At 47.2% G+C, this 10,960-nt stretch overlaps 1 pseudogene; it reads left to right on the plus strand.

Moving 5' to 3' along the window:
* Positions 1-1,319: 1,319 nt before the first annotated feature.
* On the plus strand, positions 1,320-10,757 carry LOC123096872 (calcineurin B-like protein 4; annotated as a pseudogene).
* The last annotated feature ends 203 nt before the right edge of the window (positions 10,758-10,960 follow it).

The raw sequence follows: 10,960 nt of genomic DNA on the forward strand, positions 1-10,960 counted from the left end.
CGAAAGAAAAAACCCGACAACGGAGGGAAAAACATATCACATAGCCGAAAATGGCAAGAGTCGGAGTTACAAATATGGCAAGTTACATGCGGGGTGTTAGAGTGCTGAAATTTATTGTCACTTGTTACTATGGAGAATAATCCTTTGAGGGGTTTGTTTCGGTATTTTCACCTCGACCGAAACCACAATTAGTTATCCCTCAACCTACTACACCTACTGAAAATTTTGGTTCTAAATTCCTTCGGGTATGATAGAACAACTGCTAGCTAATCCTTATGTAGGAGACAGAACCGAACATCTTGATATGCACTTGATATATGTAGATGAAATTTGTGGATTATTTAAGCTTGCAGGTTTACCTGGAGATGAAGCTAAAGAAGGTCCCCTTTATCTTCAAAGGGAAAAGAATTTGCATGGTATACGCTATGCGATGATATTGGATCTTGGAATTTGAATCGATTGAAATTGGAATTTCACCAAAAAAATTATCCTATGCATCTAGTTCATCGTGATCGGATATATATAGACGCGATCAGAATAGTTATTTGGATCACAACGCGCTCTATATAGACAATACTATTCTGATCCCAGGATCAGAATAGTTATTTGGATCACAGCGCGCTCTATATAGACGCGATTAGCTGTTCCCGAACTTCCTAATCACCCACGCCCCCACCGGTCCACCACTTCCCCCGATCCCATGATCCTCACCAGCGCCCCCCGATCCCACGATCCCCCGCCAGCGCCCGCAGGGCCATGGATCCCGCGCACTGCCGGCAGCCTTGGACCCGGCCTCCGCCGCCCCGCCCCCGTTCCCCTGGTCGACCAGTGCGCCGCCCCGCCCCCACCCCAACAGTGCCACCGCGAGCGAGCAACCGCCGCCCACCTCAGCGTGAGCCAGTCGCCCCCACTACATCGGCCACCACCCCTGCCTGCCCTTTGATGCGACACACAGCGGCCACCACCCGACGCCCACCGTGCCGCCCCCGCCCGAGGAGGAGGAGGAGTCCAGCAAGGGGACATACCAGACAGACGCAGACCCGGCAGCGAAAAGAGGAGACAGCCGTGTCCGTCCGTCCTCAAGGCGCCGGCCGGAGATTTCTCCGCCCATGCCAAGGGTCACCAGAGCAGAGCTAGCTGTATAGAGCCGCCGGCGAGGTGATCTCAGGTTAGCTTGTGTTTTCGGTTTGGTCGATGGTGCTCCCCTTCTTGCTAGGCTTCTGATTGAAGGTCAATGCCTGCCTTGCCCTGCCCTGCCTGCAGAGAAGCGCGCAGAGCCCCTCGCGGCGCCGGCCGGCCAGCGTAGGAAGGATCGATGGATGGGCTGCGCTTTCTTGTCGTCGTCGTCGCCACGGAAGCGTGAGCAGCGCGCTCAGGGATACGAGGAGTCGGCCGTCCTTGCCGCCGAGACCTCCTGTGCGTGAGCACCCCCGTTTCCAGCTCTAGAAGTTTGCCTCTGCCTTTCCTCTGTAACTGACTCGACTGAACTTTGCGTGCAGTCACAGTGAACAAGGTGGAGGCGCTGTACGAGCTCTACAAGAAGCTCAGCTTCTCCATCTTCAAGGACGGCCTCATCCACAAGGTAATTCTTAAGGTCCTACCATTGTCCATTGCCTTACATCAATCAACTGCGTGCTTTGAATTTGTGGCTGGTTGTTGTTTCATTCATGTCAGCAGGAGTTCCGGCTGGCCCTGTTCAGGACCAGCAAAGGCGCGAACCTATTCGTGGACAGGGTGTTCGACCTCTTCGATCTCAAGCGCAATAGGGTCATCGAGTTTGGCGAGTTCATGCGCTCGCTCAGCATCTTCCACCCCAAAGCGCCTGAATCTAAAAATACTGCGTGTACGCTTCCTGTCCATTGCTCGCTCTTACTTCGTCGTCCATTCATCTTCTTGTCTCCTCCCTATGAAAGGAAATCAGTCAGCATCGCTTCTCTGTCTCCATCCTTTTCTTTGCAGTCGCATTCAAGCTGTATGATCTAAGGGGGACAGGCTACATCAAGAAAGAAGAGGCAAGTACTAGTTGCACTTTATTGTAACGTCGATGCATTATTTCTGAATTCTAAATTGATAATCACCACATTGCCTGCACAGCTCAGGGAAATGGTTGTGACGCCCAAATAATTAAGCTACAGTAACCCTCTACTAATGATGCCACATCACCTCGGTTATTGTTGATAATTTCGCGTTAGTTCAAAACAATTTAAATTCAAATTTGAATTAAACTCAAACAACAAAAGTTCTCAAACAATGAAACTAAAGTGTTCACACTATTTTATAAATTCCCCTGATCATTGCCATGATGGTACCAACTTCATTTGACTCACAGATAAATCCCTAGGAAATTAATAAGTGGTCCAACAGCAAATAAATTAGCCATTTCAAAATAAATGAATGTTTATGTATTTACAAACCACTTGAAATCGTGTATGATAGCTCAAAACATTGCCTACTATTTATGTGACAAGTTTTGCATTCAACAAAACTTATTGGGATTAAATTAAAATACAAAACGGTGGAGAAAATACAAAACAAAAAATTACAAGAAGGAACAGGGGCTAAGTGCACACTGTGCACTAGAGGCCCAGTGCTACAGTGCATGACCCAAACCACCAGAGGCCTTTCCTCTTCTCCTATACAGAGGAGAAGGCAGAGGCCATGGCGTGGCGGCCATCCCACGGCACCATGGCCGGATGGCCACCATGTTGACTCCCCTCGGCCGGAGGACCCTATTGTTATAGTTCCCTTCTTAACAAGGTTACTGATTCTTCCATGAGGAAATCGTAAGACTTATTCTATAAGTTGTTCCTGATGGATCCTTTGTATATCCAAGTCCAACCTTTGCTTGAAGACCATGTCAATGCTATCTCGAAGCACGTCTGTGGTACTCCGATTTTCAATAAGAATGTCTGAAGCCCAATGCTAAATGTTCCCTGCTCAATTATCCAAACACCGCTGTATGGGTAATATCATGAAATTTCTCTCCCCTTACCTAAAAGGGTTTTCTACTTCTATCTTGTCATGGATATCATGATCTGTCTGTCCTTGGGGAAGGATACACCCCTGAATTATGTGTTTAAACACATTTTACTTTCCATTGTTCTGTTTAATTTGATAAACAAATTATCCTTTCCATTGTTTGGTTTACCCTTTCTTGAGGTCTATATGATCTAAGCAGTATTATTCTCCTGCTTATGTAAACACCTCGGTGTAAAATTCTGTCAGTAAGACCCTGTTACTTTTGTTGATGACATTCCGGTAACCACCGATGGACGAGAACTTTGCCTACTGGTCCGCCTCGTTTCAACGAGCAGGAAAATGGTCCTCTTCGTCCCTCGCCCTTGGTACCGATGTTGTTGCCGACATAACTAACAGTCTATTCTCTAACATGCCTTGCTATCATGATCGTGCATGATGGAAGCGCCCTCCCTACTTTGTAACCCATATGGTGGGCCCATAACCCACAGTTCCACAGGATCGAAACCTGACTCTCCTGTACACCCCCTGTTTCCAAGGTTGTTCCTCGCGCTTGACTTCGTATGTAATTCACGGACCACCTGCCTAGTGATCTAATCTGGTATCAGACGCAATACTTATTCCCATTGTTCTGAACCCCTTTCACACTTCGTTTCAGGTAATGAACGATTTCCTATGTGCTTCAAACTTCTATTTTGCACCTTACTTTGCTCTTGATATTTTTTTAAGATTAGATTCAAGAGTTACTTTCTGCCACCTTCCCTGATGTTATCTACTAGATAAGCAAACATTGTAGCGGTCCGTTCTCCCCGAATACTCCCCCTTTATCCTTTCGTAAGTACGATGGAGTTCCTGAAGAAAAGGACGACTTCATCATGATGACTGAAGCATAGGAATGAAGACATCAACGTAATGGATCGACCTCTTCGAGAAGATCAACGAAGACCAAGAAGAATCGTTAGAATTTCGTAACCTATTCTTCCCCCTTTCTCCCCTCTTAAATCTCGGGACGAGATTTCTTGTAGTGGAGGAGAATTGTGACGCCCTGATAATTAAGCTACAGTAACCCTCTACTAATGATGCCACATCACCTCGGTTATTGTTGATAATTTCGCGTTAGTTCAAAACAATTTAAATTCAAATTTGAATTAAACTCAAACAACAAAAGTTCTCAAACAATAAAACTAAAGTGTTCACACTATTCTATAAATTCCCCTGATCATTGCCATGATGGTACCAACTTCATTTGACTCACAGATAAATCCCTAGGAAATTAATAAGTGGTCCAACAACAAATAAATTAGCCATTTCAAAATAAATGAATGTTTATGTATTTGCAAACCACTTGAAATCGTGTATGATAGCTCAAAACATTGCCTACTATTTATGTGACAAGTTTTGCATTCAACAAAACTTATTTGGTGTAGCGACCAGACCTCAAACAGTCTGATCTACCGTGCACCAGTGTCATCCCTGGATCAGTAATGCTGACACGCACAGTACTTGGAGGATTTATAACAGAGTAGCAATCACACACTTATTACATCGAGTATCTCAAGAGAGAAATAAGTATGACAAAAATATGGCTTAAGGCCACCTAAAATGATAACAGCGGAAGACTTGGAAGATAAGTGAGTCCATCAACTCCAACGGCATCACTGAGTATAAGACCACGACCTAAGGCACCTTACTCGTTGTCTGAAAAGTCTGCAACATGAAACGTTGCAGCCCGAAAACGGGTCAGCACATGGAATATGCTGGCAAAATAACACATAGAGAGTAATGAACAGGATGATGCTATCACTACATGCATATTTGGCTGGGGGAAAGCTCTATGGTTAATGTTTTGCAAGAAGCCAATTTTTCCCTACTGCAAAGGAATAAATTTTATTTAACTATCATGGTGGTTGTGAAACATTGAGATGGTTGACAGCATCTCAATCCCAATTAAGTATCATCATTAACCCAACAAAATTAATTAAAGTAACATCATGATGAGATTCACATGATAATCCAAGTACTAGATACTCAAGATGTCCATAACCGGGGACACGGCTAACCATGATTAGTTTATACACTCTGCAGAGGTTTGTGCACTTTTCCCCACAAGACTCGATCGCCTCCACTTGATTCTCGCACTACACGATGTTTGAGAAACGGATGACCGAGACACAGTCTTTCAGAAACAATAACTCTTTACTCCGGGTGGACAGTTACACCTACTTTCCCCTACATCTGCTGGCCCACCTCTTCAAGAGATCATGTAACCTACTCAACTATGCTAGAGCCCATAATAGCTTGTGGCTGCACACGGAAGTTTCTAGCATGAATAATCTCATGATCCCTTTGAGCCTGGGTGGCGGTCCTTAGAAAAACAGTCAACACTGGATTCCCCAGGTGCCTCAATCCACCCAGATGTGTGTTTTAGTTGCCACCTTAAGTAAACCATTAATTAACAATCTCACATCTGTCATGGATACACTCACCCAATCCACGTCTACTAGCATAACATAGCAATATAAGCAAACGTAGAAGTAACTCCCAAAGGTTTGATAATAAAACAGGGCAATTGGTACTACCTCATCTACATCCCGATTCCCACAGTTTAAATGAGATCCTAACCATGCAATGTTTGAGGGTTGATCTAATGCAATAAAACTGGGTAGTAAAGAGGTATGATCAAAGTGTTACTTGCCTTGCTGATGATCCGTGGAACCTAGAGATTCGAAGTAGCAAGCGGCGCACTCCGGGTACTCTATCGCAAACAAACAAGCATTCAGTAAGCACTCACTAATGCACAGGTAAAACTCAAATAAAAGATCCAAACAGAAAGTTCAACTCAAGAACTCCGGTTTGCAAAAAGAATCAAATCAAACGAAGCAACGAAAGTCAAACGGCGAAAGAAACAGGCTTCGTTTACTAATCTGGATCTAAGTCAAATTTTACAGTAGCAAAAACTTGTTTGAGTTGGTTAGACGGAAAGAGAATTTTGAGACGAAACTCTAGGCGCTTGAATCGCCTGATTCCGATAAACGAACAAAAAGATAAACTAAAACGAAAAACAGATCGGAAATCGCGATCTGGAATAATCGCGGAAAATCCGACGAAAAAGAAAACTGACGAACAGTTAATCGAACGGACGTTCGTTAACTGCGACTAACTGACGAACACGTTCGTTAAAACGAACGGACCGGCGAACGTTCACTAACTGACTAAATCAAATAATAATAAAAAAATAAACCGATCTATAAAATAAAACCTAGGGTTTCAAAATAAACCGAATCGGTTTAAAAAAACATACTCGGGGCGGCGGCGGCTTCAATATACCTCCGGCGAGGTTACTCCGGCGGGGCGGGACGGGCTCCGGCGGGGTCGAGGGTGCGGCGGGGTTGCGGGCGTCGACGGGAGGCGACGGGCGGCGACGAGGGGGCTTCGGGCGGCTCTGGCGTCGGCTCCTTCGGGCGTCGTTGTTCGGCAGCTCCGGCGGGGCTCCTTCGGTGGCAGGGCGCGGGACGGGGTTAGGGAGGCGGCGGGGTCAGCGGGTACTTATAGAAGCGGAGGGGGGCTGCCGTGCGGGAGGGGGCAAGGCGGCGGGGTGGCGGCCTCGAGCCGGACTCGGGCGGTGGCGCGTGCTCGATCCGGTCTCTAGGAGGGAGACGGAGGCGCGGGGAGATGGGTCGGCCTGGCTCGGTTGGGCCTCGGCCCAGTCGGGCGCGGGATCTCTTTTTCTTTAATAATAATTCCGTCGAACCTAAAAAAATCCTAGAAAAATAAATAAAAATCTTAAAATGCCAGAATAAATTTTCACCGTCTAATTATAATAATTAGAACGGGATGAACATTTTCTTGGCCCTAAAAATGCAGTTTTGAAAACGTGCAATTTTTCTATTGCAAATAAAATTGCAAATAAAATCCGAATAAAATCAAATATCTGATTTTAATATTTTTCCTCCAATATTTCAATTATTTTGGAGAAGTCATATTTTCTCCTCTCATTTATTTTAATATGAAATATTTTTCGGAGAGAAATATAATTAAAACCAAAAATCCTCGTTTCATTATTTGATAAAAATCAAATATGAAAACCGGGAAAATCCCCAACTCTCTCCTAGGGTCCTATGCAATGATGATCTAATGTATAACATTCCAAATTGAAAATTTGGGATGTTACATTTGGATTAAATTAAAATACAAAACGATGGAGAAAATACAAAACAGAAAATTAGAAGAAGGAACAGGGGCTAAGTGCACACTGTGCACTAGAGGCCCAGTGCTACAGTGCATAGCCCAACCCACCATAGGCCTTTCCTCTTCTCCTGTACAGAGGAGAAGGCAGAGGCCATGGCGTGGCGGCCATCCCACGGTGCCATGGCCGGATGGCCACCACGTCAACTCCCCTCGACTTATAAGAGCGTCCCCTGGAAACCCTAGCCAGCTCTCGACCGATCCCCTCAGATTCCCCATCGAATCGCCTCCTCCTCGGCTCGGAATCAAGCCCGAAACCTCGCATGGTGACTGTACACCTCGTCGCCGTTGCCGTGGACAACATGCTCTCCGGCGCCTGTGGATCCGTCCAGGAGGATCGCCACCCTCGACTTCGTCTTCCCCGAGCAACAACTGGAGCTGGGACGTCCCGTACATTCGCCATCGACATCGTCATCTCCGCGTACATCGTCGCCGTCCGCCATCGTTTGCCGCTACTCCGGTCCGTCCCCGGCCACCCCGACCACGTCCCCGTGCTCACTGTGAGCTCCTCTGCCTGCTCCCCCCACTCGCCCCCCTTGATCCGTCGCCGTTTAGCCACCCCGCACTTCGGCCGCCATGGATGGAGCTTGCGCCCCGCCACGCCCCTGGCCGCGACCAGCTGCGTGTCAGCCGTCCCCTGGCCGCGTCCGGCCGCACGTGCGTGCGCCCGCTGCACCCTGGACGTGTGCCTGCACCGCCCACTGCTCCCGCGCTCACCCTGCTGCTGCTTCTCCTTCCAGTGCTGCTGCTGCGCTGCTGTTGCTGCTCGGCTACTGCCGCTGCTGCTTCCGGCTGTGCTGCCCTGCTACTCCAACTCAATGCGCTGCTGCTACTTACTGCTGCTTAGCTGCTGCTACTTATTGTTTGCTGATGCTGCTCTACTCCGACCACTACTACAGCTGGGCATGGCCATGGCCATGAGCTAGGTGTGCCGTGTAGTGTGTGTGTGCCATGTAGTGTGTGTGTGGCCGGCTGTGTCACAGCCATGAGTGGCCGACCTTATTTAGTTAAGTTATTAGGTTAGTTTATTTGTTTAATTAGTCAAATGTGTAGATGACATGTGGACCTCATTTAATTAAGCTAGGTTTATTTAATTGATTACGTATAGTCTATGCCATGTGGGCCACACCTTCCCTTTTGACCAGTCAATTTGACCTGGTCAATTCTGATTAAATTAAATATAAAATTCCAGGAAATCAATAAACTTTGAAAATTACTATAAAATAATCCGTAACTCGGATGAAAAAGTTTTGAACATGAAAGTTGGTCAGAGCGGCGAGACAAATACGGATACACTCTCCGTTCATCTGCCACACGTCCCTAGCATAGCGAACATGCAACCGTCTCCCTCCGGTCTGTTTGCTTGAATAAGCCAAACACCGGGAATACTTTCCCGGATGTTTTCCCCCTTCGCCAGTATCGTCTAGTACTGCGTTAGGTCACACCTAGCACCGCGCCTTGCCTTGTTATATTTTGTGATGCTATGATTGCTTTATATTTATTGTTTCTTCCCCCCTCTTCTTCTCCGGTAGACCCCGAGACCGGCGCTGATGCCACTGAGTACGACTACGTCACCGACGACCCTTCTCCCTGTACAACAGAGCTTCCAGGCAAGCCCCCCCCCCTTGATCACCAGATATCGCCTATTCTTCTCTATACTGCTTGCATTAGAGTAGTGTAGCATGTTACTGATTTAGGTTAATCCTATTCTGTTGCATAGCCTGTCATTGTTGCTACAGTTGCTACCCTTACCTGCTATCCTACTGCTTAGTATAGGATGCTAGTGTTCCATCAGTGGACCTACACTCTTGTCCGTCTGCCATACTATACTACTGGGCCGTGATCACTTCGGGAGGTGATCACGGGTATATATTGTATAATTTATATACATGACACATGTAGTGACTAAAGTCGGGTCAGCTCGTTGAGTACCCGCAAGTGGTTCTGATGAGGGGGCTGAAAGGACAGGTGGCTCCATCTCGGTAGAGGTGGGCCTGGGTTCCTGACGGCCCCCGACTGTTACGTTGTGGCGGAGCGACAGGGCAGGTTGAGACGACCTAGGAGAGAGGTGGGCCTGGCCCTGGTCGGCGTCCGCGGATACTTAAAAATTAACACGCTTAACGAGTTCTTGGTATTTGATCTGAGTCTGGCCATTTGGTCTATACGCACTAACCAACTACGCGGGAACAGTTATGGGCACTCGACGTCGTGGTATCAGCCGAAGCCTTCATGCCGTCAGCGACTAAGCGGCGCGTGCCGCATTGGACCGTAAGCTCACACTTGTATTAAGGGGGCTAGGTCTGCTTCCGGCCGCGTACGCAACGTGCAGGTGTGCAATGGGCGATGGGCCCAGACCCCTGCGCGCATAGGATTTAGACCGGCGTGCTGACCTCTCTGTTGTGCCTAGGTAGGGCTACGACGTGTTGATCTTCTGCGGCCGGGCATGACCCAGAAAAGTCTGTCCGGCCAAATGGGATCGAGCGTGTTGGGTTATGTGGTGCACCCTTGCAGGGAAGTTTATCTATTCGAATAGCCGTGTCCCTCGGTAAAAGGACGACCCAGAGTTGTACCTTGACCTTATGACAATTAGAACTGGATAGTTAATAAAACACAGCCTTCCAAGTGCCAGATACAACCCGGTGATCGCTCTCTAACAGGGCGGCGAGGAGGGGATCGCCGGGTAGGATTATGCTATGCGATGCTACTTGGTGAACTTACCATCAACTCTCTTCTACATGCTGCAAGATGGAGGTGGTCAGAAGCGTAGTCTTCGACAGGATTAGCTATCCCCCTCTTATTCTGGCATTCTGCAGTTCAGTCCACCGATATGGCCCTTTACACATATACCCATGCATATGTAGTGTAGCTCCTTGCTTGCGAGTACTTTGGATGAGTACTCACGGCTGCTTTTCTCCCTCTTTTCCCCTTTCTATACCTGGTTGTCGCAACCAGATGCTGGAGTCCAGGAGGTAGAGATCCCGAGGATGATTCTACGTGGAGTTCGGCTTCGAGGATAGTTAGGAGGTCCCAGGCAGGAGGCCTTGCCTTTTCGATTGTTGCTACTTTTGTGCTAGCCTTCTTAAGGCAATCTTGTTTAACTTATGTCTGTACTCAGATATTATTGCTTCCGCTGACTCTTGTGTTTTCGAGCTTATGTATTTGAGCCTTCGAGGCCCCTGGCTTGTAATATAAAGCTTGTTTTATTTTAATTTGTGTCTAGAGTTGTGTTGTGATATCTTCCCGTGAGTCCTCAATCTTGATTGTACATATTTGCGTGTATGATTAGTGTACGGTCAAATCGGGGGCACCACAATGGTGGTGGCGCTTCTTGATGAGTCCGTCCTATGTCTCTCTGACAACACCGTCGAGGAGATCATCAATGATGTATGTAATCAGCAAGATATATTCAGTCATTGCGAACTATTTTGGTGTTTTCCTTCTAACATGTTATGTTCTCTGCTGCTCTACTCCTTCTGGACTTTCAGACGTTCAGTCAAGAAGACTCAGATGGAGGAAGAAGGTCACCACAGAGGTAGGGAGTAGGTCAGCATAGAGGTAGGGAGAAGGTCACGTAAGGTGCAGGAAGATTGTCAGAGTGCAGGAACGGGGTGTGTGATCTTTGTGCTATTTTTGGGGTGCAAATTAACATGGGTATGCGATCTCACATCCTGTGTATTGTTGAGATGGCCTCCCTTAGCTTGAAAACCATGTTGCCGATAAATATGATAGTCCCAATGCT

This window comes from Triticum aestivum, chromosome 4D (assembly GCF_018294505.1).
Source record: "Triticum aestivum cultivar Chinese Spring chromosome 4D, IWGSC CS RefSeq v2.1, whole genome shotgun sequence".
NCBI classification, from domain to species: domain Eukaryota; kingdom Viridiplantae; phylum Streptophyta; class Magnoliopsida; order Poales; family Poaceae; genus Triticum; species Triticum aestivum.